The 11,494-nt window shown below is 37.4% G+C and overlaps 1 long non-coding RNA gene across 1 annotated transcript; it reads left to right on the forward strand.

Moving 5' to 3' along the window:
• The first annotated feature begins 2,816 nt into the window (after window positions 1-2,816).
• LOC107781674 (uncharacterized) lies at window positions 2,817-4,766 on the forward strand. Its single transcript, XR_001647057.2, has 2 exons — window positions 2,817-3,312; window positions 4,458-4,766. It is a non-coding gene; the product is annotated as an uncharacterized LOC107781674 (long non-coding RNA).
• Window positions 4,767-11,494: the final 6,728 nt, after the last annotated feature.

Below are 11,494 nucleotides of genomic sequence, written 5' to 3' on the forward strand. Positions count from 1 at the left end.
TTTTATGTCTTCGTCGTATATGACGAGATTTACCGTTATACATAACGCTCCCAGCCCTTCCAATTGCCGCTTGACTATCACAATGTATGCATATTGGTGCCAACGGTTTGGGCCAAAATGGAATGTCTTCCAAGAAATTCCGGAGCCATTCAGCTTCTTCACCGGCTTTATCTAAGGCTATGAATTCAGCCTCTATTGTAGAGCGGGCAATACATGTTTGTTTGGACGACTTCCAAGATACTGCTCCTCCACCAATAGTGAATACATATCCACTCGTGAACTTAGAATCAGTTGAATCGGTGATCCAATTTGCATCACAGTATCCCTCAATCACCGCAGGAAAATTACTGTAGTGCAATTCAAAGTTTTGGGTATGTTCTAAATATCCCAAAACTCGATTCATTGCCATCCAATGAGATTGGCCTGGATTGCTCGTATATCGACTCAGTTTACTTATAGCACAAGCTATATCTGGTCGTGTACAATTCATGATATACATTAAGCATCCCAATACACGAGCATAATCCAATTGTGATATGCTTTGGCCTTTGTTCTTTGCTAATGCAAGATTCACGTCAATTGGAGTCTTTGCAACTTTAAAGCCCAAGTGCTTGAATTTTTCAAGTATTGTCTTAATATAATGAGATTGTGACAATGCCAGACCTTGAGGAGTCTTATGGATCTTAATTCCCAGAATTAAATCAGCAACTCCCAAGTCTTTCATATCAAACTTGCTATTGAGCATACGCTTAGTAGCATTTATGTTGGCAATATCATTACTCATTATCAGCATATCATCCACATATAGGCAAACAATGACTATGTGATTTGGAACATTTTTAATGTACACACATTTATCACATTCATTTATCTTAAAACCATTTGACAACATTGTTTGGTCAAATTTCGCATGCCATTGTTTGGGTGCTTGTTTTAGTCCGTAAAGAGACTTAACAAGTCTACATACCTTCTTTTCTTTACCTGGAACCACAAACCCTTCAGGTTGTTCCATGTAAATTTCTTCCTCCAACTCTCCATTCAAGAAGGCAGTCTTAACATCCATTTGATGAATTTCAAGACCATACACTGCAGCTAATGCTACCAACATTCGTATGGACGTAATTCTTGTAACTGGAAAGTATGTATCAAAGTAGTCTAGACCTTCTCGTTGTCTATACCCTTTGACTACGAGCCTTGCCTTGAATTTATCAATAGTGCCATCATCTTTGATTTTTCTCTTAAAAATCCATTTAGAACCCAAAGGTTTATTTCCAGGAGGAAGATCAACCAATTCCCATGTATGGTTGTTCAATATGGATTCTATTTCACTATTGACTGCCTCTTTCCAAAACAATGATTCCGAAGAAGTCATAACTTCTTTAAATGTTTGAGGCTCATTCTCCAATAAGAAAGTCACAAAATCTGGTCCAAATGAAGTAGACGTTCTTTGACGTTTACTACGTCTTGCATAAAAAATCAGAATGCTTCCACGCTTCAATCACGAGAAAGCGTTCATTATCTGGAGTTTTATCTGGCAGATCAGGAACATCTTCCTTGATGAACTTCTGTAGACATAACGTAGTTAAGTAGAAGAACATCTTCTGCTGCCAGCGCTTGAAATCAATCCCGGAAAATTTTCCGGGTTTTTCTGCCGGTGCCAACGCCGGTGTTCGGCTTGTCGATGCGTTGGCAGTTACCATTGGAACAGCTTGGTTTTCGCTTTCAGTCATCATTTTTTCTGTAAAAGAATGACACAAACAAACGTTTAATACACGTTTTCAAACTGGAGTAAAAATCACGTAGATTTTAATATCCAACAAAACGCCACGAAGGCTTAACTCTCCAAAACGGGAGTACACAAACCACAAAGGTTTTAGTTTGCAGAATAATAAGAATAATACAAATACAGAAATTAATATTAAATTCCTTAAGATTGTTATTCCCGCCAATATTGCCGTAGCCGTAGCCGAAGCCGAGCCGAGCGATCGACGACGACGACGGCGCGAGGCTTACTTTCTTCTTAACTCTTTAAGAGCTACAAGAAGAGCAATTATATATATATATACCCACCAAAAATGTCTTCCTCTTCCAATATGGGACAATGTCTCATTGTCAAGAGGGGAAAACTTAAAATTTTACTCAAAATTTTATTTTTCCTCCATTTCCCATTCACCCTCATTTTAAGAATATTTCATCTTAAAAACAAAAACTTCAACACAAACACCGTAAAAAGAAGGATAATGATATTGTGAGCATGATTTTTTCCTCACAAAAAATACTCCTACAAAATCCACAAAATAGACTTTTTCTAATTTTTATAGAATTTTTAGGATGTTTGTTTGCATTTATTTGCATTTAGTTGCATTCATGCATATTTAGAAATATTTTTTAAAAAATCCTAAATATCATCAAAAAATATTTTTTTATCTTTTACTTGTGCATTTTAGATTTAATTGCATGTTTAGGATGTAATCACACATTAATTGCATTGTTAAAATATAAAAATCACAAATTACATTTAGCTATTCTTCTTTTCTTTTTACATTTGTAGTTAATTAGTCAATTAGTTAATTCAATATGTAATTAGCTTAATTTTGAATTAAAACAAATGAATAGGTTAATTTTGTAAATTAGGTTTGATATAGGATTTAATTAAGAGTGGCCATTTAAAAAACAAGGTGAAGGCAAGAATTGAAGGAAGCATTCTTGCTGGGCCAAATGGCCCAAAAAATTGCTCAAATTCGCTCAGCCCAGACCCACATGGATCCGGTCCAGTCTCACCCAAGACCAAACGACGCCGTTTCGGCGTCAAGCTAATACCAGCCCTTCATCAAACTTAATCCAACGACCCCGAACTCCCCATCCCTTTCCCTTAAATCTGTCCAAACAGACCCCTCCCCAAACCCTAGAGACGCCTTAGTTCCCCCATCTCCCTTATCTCTCTCATCTCTCTAACCAGCCACCTTCAGCCGCCGCCGGAAATCGCCTATGGTGGCGGCACCACCCCAAACCTCCCCAAATCTTCACTCCATAACCACCATCTTCCCCTCAACCCTAATCCATCACCAATTTCCCCAAAATCCCCACCAATCTTCTTCAATTTCAAATATAAGAAGGCCGGAAAACCCTAATCCGCCTCCCTTTTGATTTTCTCGGATTTTTTGACTTGATTGACAAAAAGTTTGTGCTAATCGATTGTTCTTCAACCCAAAACAATAGATTGACACTAATTTTGGGTCACTTCGAAGTCGCTGGAATCCGGTCGATTTACCCATAGCCGGTCAGAGCATTCACGTGCCCGTTTCAGTGCCGGTAGTTCTTCTCTTCTCTCCTCTTCTTCTTTCTTTTCCTCTAATGGTTTAATTTCAGATTAGTTATAGAATTTCAATTTTTTGATTGCATGATATTTAGATTAATTTATAAATCTGTTAGTTTAATTGGAAAACATGTTTAGTTAATTCCTTAATTAGGAATAGGATATGATTGTTGCACCTTTTTGATTTTTGTTTCCAGTGTGGTTTTCGTTGAAGTCAAGCCCGCTTTGTTTGGGCCAATCCGGGCAGGGTCGCTTAGCCTAGGCTCAATTGAGAGCTTTTGTTTCTAGAAGGTTAATTTCAGGAGTTAAATGGTTAAAAAAAATATGGGGAATATCTGGATAGACAGCTGTACAACAGCTGTCCATTTTCTGTTAGAAAAGATGTTTTTTCCTAAATTTTAGGGACTGACATTCCAGAATTATTCTCTGATTTTTCTGTGCACATAACCAAATTCTCACTCTCTATATAAAGACCTCATCTCCTCTCATTTTACGGTCTCTGAATTCTGAATAGACAGACACAAAAACACTCTCTGAAATTCACACTCTTTTCTTCATTTTTTAGACTGGTTTTACACACTAATTCTCGGCAGAAGCTTGACATTCCTTTCTTTCTTCATTTTACACTGATTTCTTTTCTTTGAGATTCAAAATTAGATACAGAAAACAAAAGAAAAAAAAAGGAATTCAAAGTTGCTTTTCCTTCCATTTTTTTACTAGTTTGCTTCAATCTTGCTGGGATTTCGAGTGGTATGCAAATTGTGGAGCTGTTGGTTTAATTGCTGAACTTGTTACTGTTTCTACTGCTGTGTTCTGCTGCTTTTCCTTTTCCTGCTATTAGGTATGTTGAAACTCTCTTTGTAACTCTTTTAAATGAGTTAATGAAGAATTGAATGACTTGCTGTGTTCATATCTTATTCTCTGTGTTTGTATTCAACTATTTGGTTAGTCTATCTTTGATCGAACTGTTCTAGCATGTTATTCGTATGACAAATCTAGTTTCATAATGAGTCTGATTTTTAGCTTGTCTTATGCAACTCTTGATGTTAAAAGTTGACTAAGTTTAAAGCATGACATTAAAATCAACTGAGCTCATATGATTCTGGAATTACTCAGAGGTTCTGTGGTTCAACATTAACAGGTTTATGCTTTGTGATTGTGAATTAAAAATCAGATTGAGAAGGAAAGGTATACTTGAACAAGTTATAGAACAAGTGTCTCATTGAGGGAATTTGAAGAAATGGAATAGAAATTTTGAGCTCTGCTTTGATTATTAGTGTAAAGCAATTGGCTATTAGTGTAGAATGTTCATGCTGTATCGAATAAGTCATAGTTTAGTTTGAATATGTAAATTGAATTCCAATGCAGTTTTGTATTATTTTCGGGTCAAGTTTCATGGCAATTGTATTGTAAATGTACTATATGGTATTTGATTTTGTGGGTTGTGTTATTAAGTGGCCAAAGTGAATTTGGGCCAGATTGATAAAGTGGCCCAGTTGAGGTTGTAAAAATTGCACGGGGCGCCCTATTTGGTCGCCCCCATTTAACCTATACCCACTTTTTAAAAAAGTTTTAACTTGTACCCACTTTTTAAACAACTTTAGGCCTCTTTCTCCTCCTTCGGGTGACATTATTCTTTCCTCTAGATGATATTATTATTCATATTATTATTCTTCACATAAAGCGAAGCTCTTGGATTCAGGAAACTTGGTTTTAATGAACCCACTGACACCTTCCTTCCTGGTATGAGGATGGACGACGGGAAGTTCAAGTTGACTGCTTGGAATATTACCCAAAAGGACCCAAGCACTGAAGTGCATCCTATAGGAGCTGAAGTTGAGCAAATACTAAACAAACTTCAGCTCCTAAAATGCTGAAGTTTAACAATTGCAAAACAAAAATTTCAGCCAAAATTGTTGAAGTTCAGCAATTATTGAACTGAAGTGCATCCTCTAGGAGCTGAAGTTCAGCAAATACTAAACAAACTTTAGCTCCTAAAATGTTGAAGTTCAGCCGATACTAAACAAACTTTAGCTCCTAGAATGCTGAAATTCAACAATTACAAAACAAAAATTTCAGCCAAAATTGTTGAAGTTCAGTAATTATTGAACTGAAGTGTATCCTCTAGGAGCTGAAGTTCAGCAAATACTAAACAAACTTCAGCTACTAAAATGCTGAAGTTCAGCAGATACTAAACAAACTTCAGCTCTTAGAATGCTGAAGTTCAGCAATTACAAAACAAAAACTTCAGCCAAAATTGCTGAAGTTTAGCAATTATTGAACTGAAATTTTTCATTGTACTATGAACTGAAGTTTGCGCGATTGCCTTTGCAAGTCAGGCCAAATTTCAGGCAAAAATATCTGAAATTTTACTTTGATAAGGCTACACTTCAGGCAAAACATTCTGAAGTTCAAACTTCAGACATAAATTTTTGCTACTTCAGGCTCATATGCCTGAAGTTACCCGATTTATTTTTTTGCAAAGCGGGTATAGATTAAAATGTGACCCAAAAATTGGGTATAGATGCAAATCCCCCTTTGAGATTGTTTAAACAAGCTTGGATACTCTAAGTCATTGGGCCTTAGAGTTAACCCATTGAAATTTGTTTGAATGAATTGATTGATAGTCCAACATTATATTTTGTTGCTTGTGTGAAAGTATGAACCATTCAGCCCCATCTAGACTTGTCGAAATTTTTGGGAATGGATATTTTATACCGTGCTGCTTCATCTCATTAGCCTAATTAAAACATTGCCCAAATATGTAGGCTCTAACGTGATAATGAACCAGTATATGGAACTAGTGCGAGCAATTGTTTGAATCAAATGTGCTAATTCTTTGACTATTCATAATGATCAGTTATTTATTTAACAAACTATTAATTTCCATAAACTCTTGGCCTTGCGTTAATCTCAAATTAGATTAGGAAATAAGTCACATACATCGTAACTTACTTTGGGCGCGATTAATAATAAATCATCGTGACTATGGGTATGGTTCCCGTGGCATAGTCATGATACGTAAATCCCAACTCAAGTGCGCGTTTCACGCGACTTGACCATAACTTCAAATGATAATAATAATAAACATGTTGTAAATCGCGGGTGCGTTTCACGTGACGCGATTCGCAATGTGTACAAAAACAATAAGTGCGCGACATCGTGACTTATTTAAATAAATTCCATAAATCCTAAAAGCAATTAAAATTCTATTAAAAGCGGTTAGAAAGTTAAAATGCACAATAGGTTTAAAACGGTTAATAAATCAAATAATTAGGCCAATTATTAATAGTTGAGCGACCGTGCTAAAACCACGGAACTCGAGAGTGCCTCACACCTTCTCCCGGGTTAACAAAATTCCTTACCCGGTCTTCTGGTTTAACAAACTTTAAAACAGAGTCAAATTTTCTTGATTTGGGATTTAAAATAAACTTGTGACTTGGACACCATAAATTATTCCAAGTGGCGATTCTGATATGAATAAATAATTCCTTTTCGATTAATGTCACTTTAATTGAAAAAACTCCCGATCCCTTCGGAAAAAAGGTGTGGAAGATATGGTAGTCAACATTTGCTCCTTTCCTAAAAAAAAGAAAGACAGCCTAGTGCACAAGGCATCTCGTGCTCATGCAGGGTTTAGGGAAAGACCGCACCATAAAGGGTGTAACGTAGACAACATACCTTAATGCAAGCATTAATGACTGCTTACATGGCTTGAACCCGTGATCTATAGGTCATACGAAGACTACACCAGCGAAGGGAAAGAGGGAAGGGACCGCACCATAGGCTAATACCCTCCCTTCTCATAGCATGCTACTGCGCCGCACCAAGTAGAGTGACAATTTCACTTGATTTATATTCTGACTTCCAGGATTATAAGGGTGAAATTATATTAACATAAGTGCAAATTGCAGCATTGAAATTAATAATACCTGACCCCTTTCATCTTTGGCCACTTCTAATTCCTTAGTAACATCTTCATCCTTTTTCAGTAGATCCTTGTATTGATCTAGGGACTAAATATTTGGAGAAAAGGACATATTGGCTATTGAATAGTGGGCGTGGACAATAAATTGCGTCGAGAAAATAAAGTCAAGATCGAAAATATCGTAACAATCGTAGTATTTGATTTCAAATATTTGAGTGTCACAATTTCTATGATCTCTCTGATTCTTCTTTTCAATAGTAAATAAATTCAAGGGCCTTTGAGCTTGATCTTGAACCTATATCTGTTGTCACAAACGATAATCTTGAATTCAACTAGCACGAACTTTGATTTGAACTTGTACTCCTTGAACCTTGCAAGATGTAGCGCAATCCCCAATGCATGCTTTGGATGCACATCTCTATGCCAGAAGCTTCACTAAGCATGTCTTTACAGTTGAGGCTTGCATTCGTCCAACGATTGATAAAGTATATAACTGGTTCACCCTTCTGTTGACGAGTATTTGTGAGTTCCACCATGCTCACAGTGCGCCTTGTGCTATAAAAGCGATTGACGAACTCTTGCTCTAGTTGATCCCAACTATCAATAGATCCCGCCTCGAGGTCTGTATACTAATCAAAAGCATTTTCTTTTAGCGAGCGGACAAACTATTTGACGAGACAATCTTCATAAGTCCCAGTGTTGTTGCATATCTCAACAAAGTGCGCCACATGTTGCTTTGGATTGCCTTTACCATCAAACTGTTGAAACTTTGGAGGTTGATAGCCAATATGCATTTTCAACATATCGATCCTTGCAGTGTACGGCTTTGCGTATGTAAGGGAGGACTTAGCAACAACTTCATACTTGTTCTTAATGATTCCTTCAATGAACTCCTTCAGTTGATCGATTGGAATCATCCCGTCAGATGAGACAGGGATAGCCTTAGTGGATGCTACTTGTCTTGGGGGAGAATCACTCTCTGGAACTTCTGGGAGCTTGCCAGGTGCGTGGGTGGATTCTTATTCCATCAAGATTCCCACCCTATCTGTTAGCTTGTCGATTCTAGCATCTTAATTTTGCATACACTTGGTCAAGCCAGCGATTGCTTCCATCAAGTTTGCCAACTGCTCCTCCACAGATGAAATGTTTGTCACCATGGCTTGCATGATTGTCGTGGACGATGGAGAGTAGCATGGATGGTCACACAGATTGATCCTCGATTGGCTCACGCTATGTGGTGTAAGTGGGGAGGATCCATCACTTGGAGCATCCTCACTTTCCTTCACATCAGAGTGCTTGGATCCGGAGAGGTCAAGCACAACAAGAGTTTTCTTGATCTTTTCAGCAACATCGCTTCCTTCTTCAGGTGCGTTTGTGGAAGATCCTTCTCCTTTTGAGGATGAAGATCCGAAAACAGGGATTGAGGCGGACAACACTTGGGGTGCTTGTTGTCCTAACGAGCTTGCTTTACTCCTCGTAAATGGTCCAAAGCTTCCAAAAGTAACATCAAGGATGCTTTCCATATCAGCATAGAACCTGGAATTAGCATCTTTGGTGGAAGTTGAAGTGAAATTGATTTTCTTTGAAGCCATTTCAATGTTCTTGAACTTTGGTGATTGAAAAGTTGAGATGAGAGGTAGAGATTGTCCCATTGGGCGTGCCAGAATTTGTGGACAATAAATTGCATCGAGAAAATAAAGTCAAGACCGAAAAATATCGCAACAATCGTAGTATTTGATTTCAAATATTTGAGTGTCACAATCTGTATGATCCCTCTGATTTTTCTTTTCAATAGTAAATAAATTCAAGCGCCTTTGAGCTTGATCTTGAACCTATATTTGTTGTCACGAACGATGATCTTGAATTCAACTAGCACGAACTTTGATTTGAACTCGTACTCCTTGAATCTTGATTTGTTCTTCGTTCTTGAGCTTGAACTTGATTTGTTATTCGTTCTTGAGCTTGAACTCGATTTGTTGAACTTGAACTTGAATGATTGAAGCTTGAAACTTATGGAGGAATTTGTAGCGTTTGATCCACGAGCTCTTTCTTGCTTCTTGTTATAACTTCTGGTGTCTTTTCTGAGTTATGAAGACCCCTATTTATAGTTGTGGAAGGGAAGAGTTATGATAAGAACAAATTTTTTCCGACCAATCAAATTGAAGTGTGACAAGGCCGCATTTGATTGGTCAGAACATGTCACTTGCACACGTGACACAGTTTCATTGGTCTTTTAATTTGGCTTGGCATGCTTTGTCATTTTGACACGTGGCACGATCCTATTGGATCTTTCGTTTGACTTGGCGTGCCACATCATTTGACACGTGGTACCAAACTGGGCCTCTAGGAAGATGACATCTTGAGCTTAAGGAAGTGGGCTAATCACTTTAGCCCAATGAATTAAGACTTATTTATTTTATCCATATATATTAGACTTATATAATTAATCCAATTATATTATCCTATAATATTTATTTGGACCAATATATCTTGAATTTAAAATATAATCCAAATTATTTTATGAATTTAATTTTAATAAAATTTGTATGCTTACGGTGGAAACACAGGAAACGGAACGACTAAGTTAGCAACAAATACTGGGCCTTCAGTTGCCTGACATGACTAGAAAATGTACATGCAAAGGAGGAAATGAAGTATAACTGAAATGGAGGTGTATGTATAGCTAGTTATCTACAATCATCAGGAAGTGATATTCCTTATTTACCAATTTATGGTACACATTTTGCATTTTGTGAAGTCCCAAAAGATGTTTTTTTTTTAAAAAGTTAAAAAATATTGATGTAAAAAGAAAAGCACTAAGAAAGTGTTGTGATTACACCCAAAATTGCAAAACAGAAGTCTACTATTATACATATTATTTTTGGGAAAATGACATTTTATAGCCGCTCTCAAAATAATAGTCGAAAAAATATATATTTTTTGTATATATATATATATATATATATATATATATATATATATATATATATTCTCTATGTTATATACAAAAATTATGCAAATTTTATACACTTTTTCGACTAACGAATGTAATTAGTTTCTGGACCGAGCTAAAAGTAAAAAGCCCAAAAGATTTGCTATGAACTGTAAAAGGGTTTCAGCATCTTCAACTAATTCCAATTCACCCGAAATGAAACACGACACCAAAACAATAGATTCAATACAACTTCTCATGTTTCAAAAATGTGATTAGGGAAAAAAGATCATTTGAAGCATGCTATGATATTTTCCCATGTTTCAGATTAGCAAGAAATTGGCAGTTGTTGCTGTAATATGACTTATCATAAAAGAAGCAGAACATGCATGGTAGAGTTTCACCCTATCAAAAAATGCATTTTATAATAAATTTGTTTGACCAAAAAGTATGACTTTCGGCTAAAAGAGTTAAGTTTGTATAATAATGGGTTAAACAAAATTGGTAAAATTGGCCGGGGTCGAGATCACCCTTCAGCATTTGATGCATCTCTTCGCCCCTAGTTTCTATAGGGGGACAATGTTAAACCTTCGTCATCGAGGGGGCAAGTTCCTGGTGGTGAAGATGGATAATAAGGCGAGCCGACAATTCTGGCCCAATTTTTTCTCCGTTAGAACCGAGACGTGGAATCATACTCGTAAGCGTCTAACCCTTCTTCGTTGAAAACATTTGATTTGCTCGTTCTAGTCGTGGGTTTTGAACTTTTGTTTCCTTCTTATGCAGCCAAGACTAAGCCCCCTCCTTTGGTCGAGGATATTTCTGATTGGGTTGGCTGGGTTCTCCCTTATATCGTAGGGATTCGCGAGTGGCCGACTTTTTTTTTAAGAAGTTTGGGCCTATCCCTCCCTTGACCGGTGAGCTCGTCTATTTTTCTCTATTTTGTTTTGGTCTCTTAGTTGCCTATTTCTTATAGTTTGCTTTTGCTGATAGTGATAACCTTTTTGGATTCTTTCTTTTCGAGCCCGAGGATCTTCGAGGAGGTCGAAAACTCCCCCTCCCGCGTTCCGTAAGAGGAAAGTTGCCTCCTCTTCGGCGTCTATCCCCCCTACGGCCACGGCAAGGCCTACTCGCTCCCCCGTTTCTGTTCCCTCCTCGACCGCTGCTACGTCTTCTCGGTTTTTGGCCCCACATACCGCTGCCTCTGCATCGGTTTGTTCTCCGCCTGCAAATATTTTGGTAGCGGAGCTTCCGGCTTCACCTTTATTCCGTCTTGTGGATGAGGAAGAGGAATCGTCGCCGAGTGACGGGAATTTGGTAC

Source organism: Nicotiana tabacum, chromosome 22, assembly GCF_000715075.1.
Source record: "Nicotiana tabacum cultivar K326 chromosome 22, ASM71507v2, whole genome shotgun sequence".
Classification (NCBI taxonomy): domain Eukaryota; kingdom Viridiplantae; phylum Streptophyta; class Magnoliopsida; order Solanales; family Solanaceae; genus Nicotiana; species Nicotiana tabacum.